The sequence below is a fragment of the Panulirus ornatus genome, chromosome 69 (assembly GCF_036320965.1).
Source record: "Panulirus ornatus isolate Po-2019 chromosome 69, ASM3632096v1, whole genome shotgun sequence".
Lineage (NCBI taxonomy): Eukaryota > Metazoa > Arthropoda > Malacostraca > Decapoda > Palinuridae > Panulirus > Panulirus ornatus.
This window is the reverse complement of record NC_092292.1, coordinates 13,737,480-13,753,729: the sequence shown is the minus strand read 5'-3', so window position 1 is coordinate 13,753,729 and position 16,250 is coordinate 13,737,480. Positions and strand designations below refer to the sequence as shown.

General features: G+C 44.7%; 1 protein-coding gene across 8 annotated transcripts in view; it reads right to left on the bottom strand.

Annotated features, from left to right (window-relative positions):
• Positions 1–16,250, bottom strand: part of LOC139747513 (uncharacterized) — a 1,014,963-nt gene that overhangs the window by 224,547 nt on the left and 774,166 nt on the right. The window contains exon 1 of one of the 8 annotated variants that reach the window (XR_011712407.1): positions 10,046–10,189. The exons of 3 other annotated variants lie outside the window; for them this stretch is intronic. The gene's annotated coding sequence lies outside the window, so the exon portion shown is untranslated. Of the gene's footprint in view, positions 1–7,404; positions 7,533–9,184; positions 9,630–10,045; positions 10,199–16,250 lie in introns of those variants that run through there. 4 more of the 8 variants (XR_011712408.1, XM_071659907.1, XM_071659905.1 and 1 more) reach the window with 4 other exon arrangements.

Genomic DNA, 16,250 nt, shown 5'->3' with positions numbered 1-16,250 from the left:
TCTAGGCCTAAACATTTGAACTCTTTGATGTAAACATTTGAAATTCATCATTATCATCATCATGACCTGTATCATTATCAATTTCATCAATACCATCATCATCATTATCACTCCTACTAACATCACTTTCATCAAGTTCAGAAATTTCTTGGCCATAACTCATTCATCTTTATTTGATCCCTGTATTACCTTTCGTCTCTGTATGAACACAGTTTCAGCTGAAGCCAGTGCAGTCATCTTATTACCAGGGTAAGCAATGTCCCCATACAGTAGTAATGGTAGGACTAGAATCTTTGTGGTAGAATTCTACGGTAGCCGTGTGTGTAAACACTTGCTCTGTCAGGGATCAATGGGTGTTGGGAAACCAACAGTGTTAGAGCCATTCGAACTTTTCCTCAGGTTCCTGTTGCTTGATGCCAATAATAATTTGTTCTTATAACAGAAATGACTGGTGTGTACTGTCCCTCGCCGTCAGTCATTTGTTCCTATAGCATAAATTATAGATTTGCACTGCTTCTTGACGCCTAGTAATTTCTTTTTACAACTGAAATAATAACTCTGTACTGTTCCTTGTCGTCATTTCTTTTTCGAAAACAGAAATAATTTATTCGCACTGTTTCTTGAAGTCAAAATGGGAATCATACATTTATACTGCATGTAGACGCCAATAATTTATTCCTGCAAGAGAAATTATTGATGTGTGCTCTTTCTCGAAGTGAACAGCTTGTTCTACCAACAGAATCATCCACATATGTACTGTTTCTCGACCTTCTTACAACAGGAGCTAGTGACATGTACTCTCTCTTCTTCAACGTCAAGTCCTTGTTCTTACAACAGATATTGTGGGTGTGTACTATTTCTGTACGTCAATATGCTGTACTCTCAACAACCGAAATCGCAGATGTGTGTATTATACACTACAACTTTGTCTCATGATAGATTGTCGGCGTCTGTAATCTCTATCTACAACATTAGAGATATCTTCACCTCAGATCGATAAAGTACAACACTTTTATTCCAAGTGTTCGATCATGATTACCTCTCATGCTTAAAAGGTGAGATCTGTTAGGGGATTACATATCTTCAAGAGACGCAGAAATCATTCTAAAAACAAAGAACTCTATAATTACGTTCCTTCATAAGTACGTAAAATGATTTTTTGCTGCAGTTAAATACTGTTGTTATCTGTCTTCTGTGAGGGAAGGAAGCTAGTCAGCCATACCTTTAACCATAAGATCGTAAGCGTTCCTTGGTCCAGTGGAATTTAAGCAGCTCTTGGGCATCTTTCAAAGCCCTTTTTTACGATGTGCCTCTATATGATTTTCGATCCACAGAATTCCACATCAAATACTAGAAACTCTGCTGGTCACACTTTAACACTATAATCCTCCACGGGAGCGTGAAAGAAGGTTCTACAGAACGAAGAGTTGGGATATATATCAGCTGAGCCATTTTAGTTTACAGTGACTTGAGCCTGCCTTTGGTGAAGTGAAGTGAGGGTGTGGTGAAGATGCTGGTGGTGAGGGTGTGATGAGGATGGTGGAGACAGAATGGTGAGGGTGGTGGCGAGGGTGTGGTGAGGATGGTGGAGACAGAATGGTGAGGGTGGTGACGAGGGTGTGGTGAGGATGGTGGAGACAGAATGGTGAGGGGTGGTGACGAGGGTGTGGTGAGGATGGTGGAGACAGAATGGTGAGGGTGGTGACGAGGGTGTGGTGAGGATGGTGGAGACAGAATGGTGAGGGGTGGTGGCGAGGGTGTGGTGAGGATGTTGGAGACAGAATGGTGAGGGTGGTGGCGAGGGTGTGGTGAGGATGGTGGAGACAGAATGGTGAGGGTGGTGGAGAGTGGTGGCGAGGATGGTGGTTAGGGTGCGATATGAATAAATTAACATATCTAAAGTATGTATCTATGTATGTATGTGCATGGGTATATACGTGCCACTGAAGGTGTGTGTGTGTGTGTGTGTGTGTGTGTGTGTGTGTGTGTGTGTGTGTGTGTGTGTGTGTGTTTCTTCTGCATGTTATATATTCAAGAAAATTTGCATCACATCCAAGAAAGTTTGGCTACTCTGAAGTACCTCCCGACGGTGAATCGTCTTCGGTTCTCGGAAGTAATAGACATTTTCTGTTCTCGTAATTCCCAGGAACACATCACAGAGTAACGCCATCTGGAGTCTTACCTCCGCACACACACACACACACACACACACACACACAAAAAAAAAAAGACTATCATCGAAAAGAAGTCTCTCAATCCATCTAATTCCCAATTCAGTCTTCTTGAAGCAAGAAACAAACAGATCACAGTGAAAGTTCTGTGAATCGCATTAACCGTCAGCCACACATTGGTTTCAACCACATTTCATCTACTACACAGACCTGGAGCCGTCAGCAACCCACACACGGGTCCTGACCACAGGCCATCTGCCATACAGTACTGGAACCGTCAGCAACACAAGTCCTAACCACACCATACAGCGCTGGAGCCATCAGCAACCCACACACGGGTCCTGACCACAGGCCATCTGCCATACAGTACTGGAGCCGTCAGCAACACACAGGTCCTAACCATGCCATACAGCGCTGGAGTCATCAGCAACCCACACACGGGTCCAGATCACAGACCATCTGCCATACAGTACTGGAGCCGTCAGCAACACACAGGTCCTAACCATACCATACAGCGCTGGAGCCATCAGCAACACACGGGTCCTGACCAGAGATCATCTGCCATACAGGGCAGGAGCTGACAGCGAAAGAGAGGCCGGCACAAAGGGCAGAGGGCAGTTGGTGCTGGATCATTCATGGTCAACAAAAGCCTGGAGGACCTGGCCAAGTAGCCTGTAGGACCGCTGGTTGAACGGTCAGTCGCGGCCAACAGCCACAATAGACCGAGTGTCGGGCAGTAAATTGGTCCAGTTTTTGTGAGTGCAAAGAACACCCTTTGACGGAGTGCTCGAGTGTCCGGCGCACACTTATGTCATTGAGAAAGGAGCGAGCTACCTGTTAGCTTTATGGAGTGATGCCACTGAGGCAGCGAGTCTCTTGAGCCGACAGTCTTCGAAATTTAGGATCGGGATGTTTCGTGTCTTAGGATCGAGATGCTTCGAGTCTCTGGCTAAAGAGGCTTTGAGCCTTAGGATAGAGATGCTTCGAGCCTAAAATAACAAGATGACTCGAACTTTAGGGTTGAGATGCTTCGAATTTTAGGGTCGAGATAGTTAGATGGTTAGCGCGTATAAATGTGACAGTCTAAGCACCAGACATCACCAACTGTTACTAAAACCACTCCACTTGATTTCGACACAGTCATGAATATAATTCCTCAAGATAAGTGCGTATGATTATGCACAACGGATACACTGCATAGCGAAGCTTCAATAAAAGTCTCCCAACGTAAGGGACGCCATAAAAGCCAGCCAGCAGGAGGCGGCCAAGATTCTTTCAGAATGAGGCGGGAGTGACCAGAAGGTCGCGCCTCAATGCCTCACGCCCGACACCAGGCCACAGCCACTAAGTTTTTGCCGCCGGCCCAGAAAGAACCAACTGAATGGCCAATGCGGTTGACGTGTGGCGCGCCAAGGATTCATGTGCAAAGGATGCAATTGAATTAAAGCGGCAAATAATCACGTGGACACTGGATATTGTAACCCGATAATGGTAAATAGAGTTGTACATACAGAGGGGGCGTGACTTGATGGACGGTGAGGCTCAGAGGATCACTGACCAGACCCACAATAGCCATATTGCCTCGCCTGCATAATGGCCCGGGGGTAAATGCGCGTTGACATTTATGTTATGCAGTGGACACACCACGAGGAATGGATTAGGATCTAATGGGAAGGGGAGGATATGAATACAGGTGGATGTTTATGCAGTGGTCAGAGCGTGGCGTTGAAAGGGGAGGTGAAGAAACGACAGGAGGTGGGGGGACAGGTAGCAAAGATATTTATGTAGTGGACATAGTGTGAGAGGAGGAGGAGGAGAAGGGGTATGTACTTGGGTTTTATAAAAGGGGCGAGGAATGCAGGAGGAGATATATATACTCTTTTTTTATGGTATGGTTAAGGATGAATAATGGTGTCTGGTACGTTTGAGGAGATTCACGAGGTTAAGTGAGCTTCACGAAGAGTGAGTTTAAGTCTGGAATGTGACCGCCTTCTCTGCGAGTGTAGGGGATCACTGTGGTGGTGTAAGAACGCCATGATGGGTACGTGTTTCTTAAGCACCGATGGGGAAATGTGGCGCGCCCTTTCCTACGCACATCACCGCACATGTTTCATTTCTAAGTGACGGTATCTTCCACTGATGATGTGATACGTATCAGACTGCGATGAGATTCGCAAGTGAGAGATAAGAGTGATAACAAACTCAAGTGTCTGTTATCTTCACTGTAACAACAATGAAGACATACAAATAGAACTCATGTGAAAAATATCGAGTGTAGGATGCTATACCAAGTTAAAAGTAGGACTCATTCGAAGGGGTTCTTTCAGTTTCAAGGCTGCGCTGCAGTCAGATGCAGGGAGGGTGAAGCTCCCTAAATATATATATATATTTTTTTATTTATTATACTTTATATATATATATATATAAAGGTCTGTTGGTCTTGTGAGGGTTGGTTGTGGATAGGGAGCTCTGGTCTCGGTGCATAACACATGACAGCTAAACAAGGTTGATTGTGGACCGACTGCCGTAACCAGGATTCGAACCAATGCGCTCGACCCTGGGCGACCCGTGGACGCGTCACGGTCACGAACGCCAACCGCTACACCAATGGACTCCATAAGATCTTTCTTCGTCTATCCCTGACGCTAACTAGTTATACGGGAAACGGCGAACAAGCATGAAACAGATACACAAACGTGCTCATATATATATATATATATATATATATATATATATATATATATATATATATATATATATATATACAATTCCTATAAAGAACGTTATTGGTTATCCAATTTTCGAGAGAAAAATGGGGGAAGAATAATCAGGTAATTGGGAGGTGGAGAGTCTGGAGAGCAGATAAGTATAGCTACGTGGCGAGTTCTGCCTCGCCTCATTATACCATCGAGGGTTCGAACACTACTCGAGAAATCGACACAAAAATCCCGCTTTATACACCACCTTACAAAAACGTGAATACAGAGCCCCGTAGCAATGCCCTGGACCCCTCGTTTGTCCCGTGAAGACCCGCCTATGTACTTAGAGCAACAGGGGTACCCTGATCAGACAGGGGTAGCTAGTGTGCCGGGCAGTGCTGAGCTATGCCATAAAACGTAGGAGGGAAGTCTGATTACTCCCAATGGCTCAGGCTCTGTCCCTGGTCTGGTCTGGCCTCCTCCTCGTCGAGTGACGGCCGAGCCGATGGAGAGGGGTACTTGTACGCTCTCCTCAGCCGGGAAATGAGATAGGATTTTAAGGAGGAGGGGGTGGAGGTGGGATGATATATTTTCCCCCAATGTGAATGATAAAATGAGACTGAAATAATGATGCCAAAGCTTCTTATGAATGTTGTGAATGAGGTGAGGGGGGGAGGGGGTGGGGGGCTGTACACACACACACACACACACACACACACACACACACACACACACACACATATATTGACTTTTTGCTCAACCCGATAGACAAACACGACCTCTGTACCTGCTGCCCAGCTCGGTGGACGTGGTCGACTTTCGGAGCGCTGCGAGAGGCCCACGGAGGGCATACGGAGAGAACGAGCGACGTACAGGTTGACAAAGAGGATGCACGTGGAGGGGAAAACGAGAAGTGGGAGGCCAAACTGGAGTTGGAAGAATGGAGTGAAAAATAGGTTGAGTGGCCGGGACCTGAACGAAGATGCAGGAGGGTGTGTATGGGATCAAGTGAATTGGAAGGATTAGGTATACAGGGGGCGACGTGCTGTCATTGGACTGAACCAATGGCATGTGAAGCGATCAAGGGGGGGAAACATGGAAGAGGCTGTAGGGCCTGGTTATGGATACAGGACTGTCGTATCAGAGCAATGCACATGACAGCAAGAGAATGGATGCGAGCGAATGCGACGTGTCTTCATCTGTTCGTGGTGCTACCTTGCTAACACGGGAAACGGCGTACCATATATATATCATATATATATATATATATATATATATATATATATATATATATATATATATATATATATATATATACATATATATATATATATATATATGGGGACAGGGGAGAAAGAATACTTCCCACGTATTCCCTGCGTGTCGTAGAAGGCGACTAAAAGAGGAGGGAGCGGGGGGCTGGAAATCCTCCCCTCCTGTTTTTTTTTTTTAATTTTCCAAAAGAAGGAACAGAGAAGGGGGCCAGGTGACGATATTCCCTCAGAGGCCCAGGCCTCTGTTCTTAACGCTACCTTGCTAACGCGGGAAATGGCGAATAGTTTGAAAGAAAAGAATATACATATATGCTCATGATCCCATACATCTTGTTAATATTTACGTAAATAAGCCATCAATTTTACCGTAAGTTTGTAATGTAAATCTTTGGTGATATCTATCGAAGGACGCTATGTAACAGGTGAGGTGAATAACATTCAAAACTAAAATCTCAGGCGAAAATGATCGGGTTAAAAGGAATGATTAAAAAAAAGTCATTCTGTGCCATATGAACTGACAGAGAGACAGACAGACACACACACACACACACACACACACACACACAAATATCATATACTTTCCATACACTGACAGATAGACAGTAATGTACTTGAAAGAAAATAACAAAGTCGTGGAAATATATTCGTGATTTGAAGGAGAATTAAAAAAAACTGAATCACACGGCAGTTGGAGGTACACACCAATAATACAAAGACGGTACGTACCCTAAAACAAAGACGGTACGTACCTCGTCACGAACACCAGACACGGTACATACCACAGCACAAAGACGGTACTCAGCACTACGCAACGACGGTACGCACCTAACGCAAAGACGGCAAGTACCACAATGCGTGCCCTAACACAAAAATGGTACGTACCCCATTACAATCATGGTACATACCACCATTACAATCATGTTACGTACCACCATTACAATCATGGTACTTACCACCATTACAATCATGGTACATACCACAAAACAAATACGTAAGCCATTCGAAACGAGGAAAGGAAACTGTTTAACACAACTGGCGTAAAAATACCTCAGTGACATTACGGCAATTAGATACAATACGCAAGAAAATACCCCTTAAAAAGTGATTAGATAAGATCATTTAAGATGTAATTACGTGTAATAGAATGATTACAGTGCAGAGCTGAGGAAGGCCGTGTGTGTGTGTGTGTGTGTGTGTGTGTGTAAGGAGAGACAGGATCCAGGAGTAATTAACATCTCAGGAGATGAAGTTATCACGCACCGCTGGTGAGGCTTCCGCTCGGTGCCTGCCCCACTGGCGGGGCTTCCGCTCGATGCCTGCCCCACTGGCGGGGCTTCCGCTCGGTGCCTGCCCCACTGAAGGGGCTTCCGCTTGGCGCCTGCTCCATTGGTGGGGGGCTTCCGCTTGGTGCCTGCCCCACTGAAGGGGCTTCCGCTTGGTGCTTGCCCCACTGAAGGGGCTTCCGCTCGATGCCTGCCCCACTGAAGGGGCTTCCGCTTGGTGCCTGCCCCACTGAAGGGGCTTCCGCTCGATGCCTGCCCCACTGAAGGGGCTTCCGCTTGGTGCCTGCCCCACTGAAGGGGCTTCCGCTTGGTGCCTGCCCCACTGAAGGGGCTTCCGCTTGGTGCCTGCCCCACTGGCGGGGCTTCCGCTTGGCGCCTGCTCCATTGGTGGGGGTTTCCGCTTGGTGATCATGCTGCTGGAGATACATTGGTGCCTCGCTGGTGGGGTGGCCCAATTGATGCCTCGCTGGGGAGGTTTCCGATTGGTGCCCCGCTTCCTGGGCTTCCATCTGCCGTCCCGGTTTTACTTGGTGTCCCTGTGGCGGGGTTTCCGCTTGGTGCCCCACCCCGTTGGTGGGGCTTCCCCCTCGTGCCCCGTTGCAACACTTGTATACCACAGACGTAGATTAACATTCAAAACCGCTAAACAAAACCGCTATGTTTATGATCAACTATGCGAAATTTTTTACTTAAATCATATCTGAATGTATACCGAAGTCACACACACACACACACACACACACAGTACAAATAAGTAATTACTTATAAGTTATCAAACTCCTCCCTTACTATAACTTTAACAGCTGACGAGTAAGTGTCATAAGTGACATAAAGTAATACAATCAATTCATCTTCTAATGCCTGAAAACTTACAAAATCTATATACAAGAAAATGTTAATATCTTTCCATTGAGACATATAAACTGACCAAATTCTTTTCCCACTAGACTTCTTTCTACGAGTCAGAAGTGTGGTTAATGTACTTGCTTAAAAATTCATGTTACAGGCCAGATAGATACAAAACTGTATGTATTAAAAGAGAATAAAAGTCCCCTTCAGTATATTTGATAATGTTTGTTGTAAATTCAGTGAGTGCTGCGTGTGTGTGTGTGTGTGTGTGTGTGTGTGTGTGTGTGTGTGTGTGTGTGTGTGTGTGTCTTTCTCTGTTGCTGTTAGCGTTGTTTTCGTAAGCTTTTGTGATGTGATTCAGTGAGTTGCGTGGGGCATGATTAGTGTGTAATGTTGCTAGTGTCTGGTGTTGCCAATGTGTGTTGCTGCTAATGAATGGCGCTGATGGTTTGTGGTGTTGCTAAAATGTGATGCAATATGTGGTGGTGTTGTGTGTGGTGGTGTTGTGTGTGGTGGTGTGGTGTGTGGTGGCACGGGGCGGTAGAGTCTGGTGGTGTTGTGTGTGGTGGTGTGGTGGTGTGGTGGTGTTGTGTGGGGTGGTGTTGTGTGTGGTGGTGTGGTGGCCTGGCTGTGTGGTGGTGTGGTGGCGTGGTGGGTGTGTGTGCGCTGTGTGGTGTGGTGTGGTAGTGTGTGTGTGTGTGTGTGATGCGTGACGGCAGCGCGAGGTGGTGTGGTATATGGCAGTCGTGTATGGTGTACTGTGTGGCGGTAGCGTGCGGTGTGTGGCGGTAGTGTGAAGTGTGTGTGAGTGTGTGTGTGTGTGTGGTGGTGTTAGGTGGTAGGGGCGCGGGAGGGCCAGGCCACGGTGCCCCAGCATCCATTATAGCACCGTGGATCATCCTCTTTACCTTGCTCGCCAAATCTTCTTACTCCGTCGGGGTGTTTCCACGTCGCCGGCTGACATAACCCCTCCAACTCCTTGTTCTCGCCTCCTCCCGTCTTTCCCCTCCCTCCCTTCCTTCCTTATCTCTCTCTCTCTCTTTCCTTCCTTCTCGCACATCATCATCATCATCACTATACTTCCACGGTTCCTCTGTTCATCGAGGCTACAAGGCATGGTATACACACACACACACACACCCACCACCTCCCGCACATCGAACACGAAACAACAGATAATTTTTGTCCCGTATCCAATCACATTTTCCACGCGAGCAATATTGGCCAGAGATTCTCTGCGGCGAGTCTCGCGGGGCGTGAGGCATCTCCCGGTCGTGGCAGCGACGGAGGTAAGCTTCTTGTGGCCTGCTAAGACACGATGACGTCACCAGCACCAGCAGAAGCAGCAGCAGCAGCTTACGACACGGGAGCAAATATATACATATACATATATATATATATATATATATATATATATATATATATATATATATATATATACATACATATATATATATATATATATATATATATATACATACATACATATATATATATATATATATACATATATACATATATATATATATATATATATATATATATATATATATATATATATACATATATATATATATAGGTATATATAAACATATATACAATACAGGCCACCCCGGGATCTGCCGAAAGTAAACCTTCTCCTGACCACGTCTTTTACGCACAGACCACCAGTTATATCACACCGTAAACACCATATTTTTCGAGGGATTTATATACACACAAAAATCACTTTCGAATTCGGTATTGGGGGTGAGTGGGAGCGGTAATACCTTCTTCACTTGGGTATGTCTTGTTCTCGAAGATATACCAGAGGGGTAAAACGGGTTACCCGCGTACCACAACCACATCTCGAAGGGGGTACGTCGCTAGCGTACCATCCCCGCGTGCTACCAGGGTACAGTCACAGGGCAGACTAGGCCAATCGGGGCACTACCTCCTAACCCTCTCTGCCCGGGAGCCTCATCTGCATGTGCCCGCTCTCACGCCGCGCCCCGTCCCACGCCACGCACCGGCGCCCACAACCAGTCACCTTCGTGACTCGCTACTCAGCCGCTTCGATACCATCCTCTTCCTTCAAAAAAAATGTTTATTGAATTATCATTATCATTTATAATCATTTATGCATATGCGCCCCTCGTGTCACATAGATCATAGATAATTGATAAATGATCCCGATTTTAAGATAAATTCTGTATATCATCGGTTAGATAGAGAAACGAACTAGAAAATTGAATCAATCTTTATTTCTATAAATGTCTGTTGGCGTATCCATCATCTTTCACGACTATCATGACTGATCGTATCATGATAAGAGTCTGTATCAAGGGTAAAAATCACGAAACACTGACTGATAAGGGCAGAGAGAGAGAGAGAGAGAGAGAGAGAGAGAGAGAGAGAGAGAGAGAGAGAGAGAGAGAGAGAGAGAGAGAGATAAGAGCCACAATAAAGCGACACTGATGAGAGAGAGAGAGAGAGAGAGAGAGAGAGAGAGAGAGAGAGAGAGAGAGAGAGAGAGAGACGAAACCGCTGTGAGGGAGCGAGCCAGGTTTAGCGGCGGAGGGAGCAAGCACCACCGTGTCGCGGCGTTGCCCGAGGTACCGCACTGGATCCTCTTCTGTTCCTCTACCTCCCCTACGCCTCCTCCTCCACCTTCCCCTCCTCCCCACACACACACACACATATTCAAACAACCATCATTATATTCCAACCCATTCACCACCACCACCCCACCCACCACTCCAGCCTTCCTCCCTCCTCCCTCACCACCCCTCCCCATACTTTTTATTAATCCAGCTATAAATAATGTGCGCCAAGAGGAAGCCAGTTGGACGCCAAAACAGATGCTGGAATGTCGCTCCGCCACTCTGCGTTTTCTTTTTTTTTTTTTCTCTCTCTCTCTTTCTCTCTCCTTCTTCTTCTTTCCGACCCTGATTTAACACCATAAACGCCATCAAACCCCAGTACATAACACGAGCCTTATTACCACCAAAGGTTAAAAGACCACAGGATCTGTCCTCATCACACTTTCAAAACGAAGAAGAGAATGAGAGATGGAGAAGGTCGAGATGAAAGCAATAAAAAGAAAACGGGGCGATGATATCTTGAAAGGCTGGTGGGCAGGCGAACGGTGTAAAATCCTCGAGGCTTTGGTCGCGTCCCCAGCCCGGCAACGAACACCTGTGAGACACACAGGGGGGGGGAAGAGGTGTAAAAACTCCGGTAGATATTATAATGAGACGGAAGAGAGGAGCGAAAATGGGAGGAGAGGCGACGGGGGAAAAGGGGGGGGTTTTGCGGACCGGTGAGGATCGGATAAGAAAAAAAAAATATACATATATATATATATATATATATATATATATATATATATATATATATATATATATACATTTATATATATATATATATATATATATATATATATATATATATATTAACATCGGGAGGACGAACGCGATAAATTAAGTTCAAATATCTCCCAGGGGTAAAACTCTCATGAAAAACCTTGTCCTTCTGCATACGTCTCGACCACCATACCAGTGGATGAACTCGGCCCAAAATGATTTACGATTTTTAATCCTACAGCGAGACGCTCGCAAGGAGTTTGCCGAAGTAAATATACACATATACGACCAAATGGGTTAGCCACGTATCATAAATGGAATAAAACTAGTCTCATACACACGAACCCTTTCGCAGAATAGCTTCTAGCTCAGGGTTTTATATAAATGTAATAGGGTTTGTGAATTTATATATAAGAGGATGTTGGGATTGTTGAAATATAAATAGCCAGCGAAATGATGCGGATTGTGCAGCAATAACGTATGAACAATTACGAAAGTGACAGAATGAAGGAATCGTCTTTCAATTTAGTATAGTTTCTGTTCGTTATGGATGACTCTGAGTTGTCTGTATGGTAAGGCGAGGTGAGGAGACGCCTGAGTCTTATTTCAGTTTCCTTCATTCTTTCATTATCTTTGTCCTCTTTCCCCTTTTTGCTTTCACTTGATTTATTCCTTTCCATTCATCGTCTCTTCTCGCTCTAGGCTGACAGCCATAAGAAAAGAAGAAGGGAAGAGGTGGAGAAAGAGGAGGATAGGAGGAGGAGGAGGAAGAGGAGGAGAAAGAGGAGGACAGGAGGAGGAGGAAGAGGAGGAACAAGGAGATTGACTACATAAAAGAAGAACGAATCAAATGAAAGCGAAAAAGGAAAGAAGAATGTTGCTCATAAAAGTAAGAAGGGAAAAACAGAACGTGAAAGAAGAAAATGACTTTCTTGACTCTAAATCTACAACCAGGATGGGGATAAATGAGCATCATACAGAAATATACGAAATTACGTTCAAATGAAGAAAAGTGTGGATAATTGAGGACGACTGCGAGTAAGACTAACGAAGGGAAGTAGTATTCGATCACAATCCAGCAGGAGAGTGTCTGTGGCACGTATGATAGTGTAGAATCTAAGAAATGTGTGGGACAGAAGAAGAAGATGAAGATGATGATAACAAGAGAGTTATTAATTCAAGGACCCTGGAGACAATCAGGGCAGCTGGGTGATGAGCGAACAGGGATTTGATGAACAATGAATGAAAGCGCTGAAACAAAAGGGAGATGAGGAACCGCCTTCATATTTACTTGATCAGAAGCCGATGAATGGTGTGGGAACTGCAAGGATGCGTAAGGCAGGGAGGACCAGCAAGATGAATTAACTGCTTAGGAGACACAGGCATAGCGTAAGTGCGGTGGATGAAAACAGATGGATATATATATATTGACTGGATGGGAGAGGACGTATGTATAGTTGGATGAGAAAGATAACTGCTAGAAACATTTAGAAGATAGATGGCTTGCATATAGAAGGAAGAGGACGTATGTATAGATGACAAGGATGATTGCTAGAAACATATAGAAGATAGATGGCTCGCATATAGAAGGAAGAGCAACTGCTAGAAACATTTAGAAGATAGATGGCTTGCATATAGAAGGAAGAGGACGTATGTATAGATAACAAGGATGATTGCTAGAAACATATAGAAGACAGATGGCTTGCATATAGATAGGAGAGGACGTGTGTATAGATAGATAACAAGGATAAGTGCTCGAAACATACAGAACATAGATAGCTCGCATATAGAAGATGACATTGATAAACTGTGACAAATGGACGGGTAAAAACTATATTCCATGCAGGTGACAATGTCTATCGTTGTCTTCGTCCATGCTACAAAGCCCGCTGTGTAGAGAATCGCGGACTGCCTCGTCGAAATGACTCTACTCGAGTTAACGACCACTAACAGTACTGGCAGGGAGATGATAGTAGTAGTAGTATGTAGGTGTTGTTGCCGTCAAGGACGTAAAGCCCAGCAATGCCCAGCAAAGCCCAGTAATGCCCAGCAATGCCTAGCAGATTTTTCCTCGAGGCGACGTCTTCTCTCTCCCTCTTTTCCTGACTGCTCTTTCCACCCCCTGAGAGAGAGAGAGAGAGAGAGAGAGAGAGAGAGAGAGAGAGAGAGAGAGAGAGAGAGAGAGAGAGAGAGAGAGAGAGAGAAAAGCTTCGCATGCTTGAGAAAAATAGATGTGTGTGTGTGTATGTGTGTGTGTGTGTGTGTGTGTGTGTGTGTGTAAAATGTAGGAACCAATTAGACAGATGTACTGCAAATCATATACAGCTACGTTAGCATGATCAACTACAGCGACTTTGAGCAGCTTCCTCCAATCAAAAGTCGTAAAAACCAAAATATCGATCTCATTCCGTGCGATTAAATCCTTTGAATACAAAAAAAAACCATTTCTAAACCCACCCAAAAAAAACAACATATTCCTTTAATCGAAAATGAGATTCCAGTTCCACTCACTGTCTACGACCCACAAACACACAACACACCTCAACTAAGTCATTAAATCAATATCATTTTTAAGGCGGAAAAAAATAAGAGAAAAAGTGACATAAAAAAGAAAAAAAAGAAAAAATTCACAGAAGTTGGTCTGACGAAAGCAACAACGCCCAGAGACCAAGACAACGAGCGATCACAATAACTGGCGAACAACCGTTTGAGCCAGCGGAGGGAACGAACGTTTGAGCCAGAGGAGGGAAACGAACGTTTGAGCCAGCGGAGGGAACGAACGTCTGAGCCAGAGGAGGGAACGAACGTTTGAGCCAACGGAAGGAACGAACGTCTGAGCCAGAGGAGGGAACGAACGTCTGAGCCAACGGAGGGAACGAACGTCTGAGCCAACGGAGGGAACGAACGTTTGAGCCGGGGGAGACGAACGTTTGAGCCAGCGGAAGGAACGTCTGAGCCAGAGGAGGGAACGAACGTTTGAGCCAGCGGAGGGAAACGAACGTTTGAGCCAGCGGAGGGAACGAACGTTTGAGCCAGAGGAGGGAACGAACGTATGAGCCAGCGGATGGAACAAATGTTTGAGCCAGCGGAGGGAACGAACGTTTGAGCCAGCGGAGGGAAACAAACGTCTGAGCCAGAGGAGGGAACGAACGTTTGAGCCAGCGAAAGGAAACGAACGTCTGAGCCATATGAGGGAAACAAACGTTTGAGCCAGAGGAGGGACACAAACGTTTGAGCCAGCGGAGGGAAACAATAAATTCACTTTGAAACTGAGTAGTTTCGACGACGGGAAATCGATTATAAATTCACTTTGAAACTGAGAAGTTTCAACAGTGGGAACTCTATTATAAATTCACCTTGAAACTTATTTTGAAAACGGGTTTTTACCATATTTACTTTGAATCTTATTTTGAAAACGTAAGCAATATTGAGTTCACCATTGAAAGTCACTTTGATTATGGGAAATTTACTGAATCCACACCTTGAACTTCATCTTATGGCAACTATGAAGACTAATATTCTTTTTTTCAGTTCACAAACTCTGAAATGCTGAGGCTTTCTCTAAATCTACTTTGATCAAAGAATCTTTTTTTAAATTCCCTCTTTAGCCTATTCTGATTTCCAAGACTCTCTTCAAACCAAAACACACTTTAAATTCAGACGAAAATCCTTAATAAAAAAACTTTGAATTCACTCGAAAAACTTGATAACAAAACCTTGAATTCGCTCAAAAAACTTGGAAAACGAATTTTGAATTCACTCGATACAATACTTGATAACAAACTTTGATTTCAATTAAAACAAGAAAAACAATGAAAAAACTTTGAATTCGCTCGATAAACCTGATTAAAAACTTTAAATTCGCTAAAAATAAACTTGATAAAAAAACTTTGACTTCACTTAGATTTTCTTTACAAACTTCGAAGTCACACGAAAAACTTGACAGCAAACTTCGAATTCGCTCACAAAACTACTTTCAATTCACGAAAAAAGAAACTTGATTATCATTCTGATGCCAAATTATCCCAAATTCACGAAAAAAGAAACTTGATTACCCACTTTGAGTAGCATTCTGATGCCAAATTATCATGATAACTTTTGAAACTTTGGAACAACGCATCCTTTTTATCTCAATCAGCTCTTCTGATAATGCTGTGATGATGATGATGATAAGCATCACTGAAAAAAGAAGTATGTGGGGGCAGACTCCCACAACAAAGCAGAGGGACCAGTTTACATAATACATATCATTTAAGGTTTTATAATGTTCATATGGGACTAGTAAAGAAGGCGATGTCCTTGTAATGCATCGGTATGTTGGTGTAGGGTGGTGTGTGGGGGCCGGAAGGCGGTGTGTGTGTGTGTGTGTGTGTGTGTGTGTGTGTGTGTGTGTGTGGGCAACACTGCAGTATGTGGGCGTAGGACGGGGCGATGTGTGGGTGTGGAAAAGTGCAGTGTGTGGGCGTGGAACGCGGCAGAGTGTGGGGCGTGGAGAGGGACAGTGGTGTGTGGGTGTGGAAGGCAGCAGAGTGTGGGCGTGGAGTGCGGCAGAGTGTGGGGCGTGGAGAGGGACAGTGGTGTGTGTGGGTGTGGAAGGCAGCAGAGTGTGGACTTCTGTTCCACCATGACA